This window comes from Bison bison, unplaced genomic scaffold, assembly GCF_000754665.1.
Source record: "Bison bison bison isolate TAMUID 2011002044 unplaced genomic scaffold, Bison_UMD1.0 scf7180017864527, whole genome shotgun sequence".
NCBI classification, from domain to species: domain Eukaryota; kingdom Metazoa; phylum Chordata; class Mammalia; order Artiodactyla; family Bovidae; genus Bison; species Bison bison.
This window is the reverse complement of record NW_011495078.1, coordinates 14452469-14453026: the sequence shown is the minus strand read 5'-3', so window position 1 is coordinate 14453026 and position 558 is coordinate 14452469. Positions and strand designations below refer to the sequence as shown.

The 558-nt window shown below is 46.2% G+C and overlaps 1 protein-coding gene across 1 annotated transcript in view; it reads right to left on the bottom strand.

The window, feature by feature from the left end:
- The window catches only part of DZIP1 (DAZ interacting zinc finger protein 1), a gene marked incomplete at its 5' end in the record, with an annotated part of 48805 nt that overhangs the window by 10400 nt on the left and 37847 nt on the right, over nt 1–558 (bottom strand). The gene's annotated exons all lie outside the window — the stretch shown is intronic.

Here is a 558-nt window from a genome sequence, read left to right as displayed (position 1 = left end):
CTGCATGTAAGATGGGGATGCCCTGACATATAATACATGGTCCCAGCCCCAAAAGGAGCTCAAGGTGCAACGGGACACATAAGGAGCATGTAAGATTATACATGGCTGGTTAGGGATACTGTGCATTTGGGATCAGGACTAAATGCATGGAAGGCATGTGAGTGACTGATTATGACTGATTAACCAACAATGCAAGATGTGTGATAAAGACTCAATGAGTCTACAAGGGCTGGAGGAATTCAGAGATTCAGGCCATCAGAGGCCTCAGTGGCCCAAGAAGGCTTAAGGTGGAGGCTGGGCTGTGCCCTGAAGGATGGGTGGATGAAACAAGTAAAAAGAAGGGTGGGATCAGATGGGGCACCTTGTGGGGAAGGCAGCCAATGAGGCAGTACCGGTCAAGGTGTCCAGGGGTTAATGCTACAAAGGAACAGGTGAGGAGAGCAGAAAAGGAGACTGATGCCACAATGAAAAACTTCAACTTTATGCCACAGGTAAAGAGAAAAATCATCAGGCTTTCAATTATGAAAATGCCATAATTTAAGAGGTGACTTGAGAAAA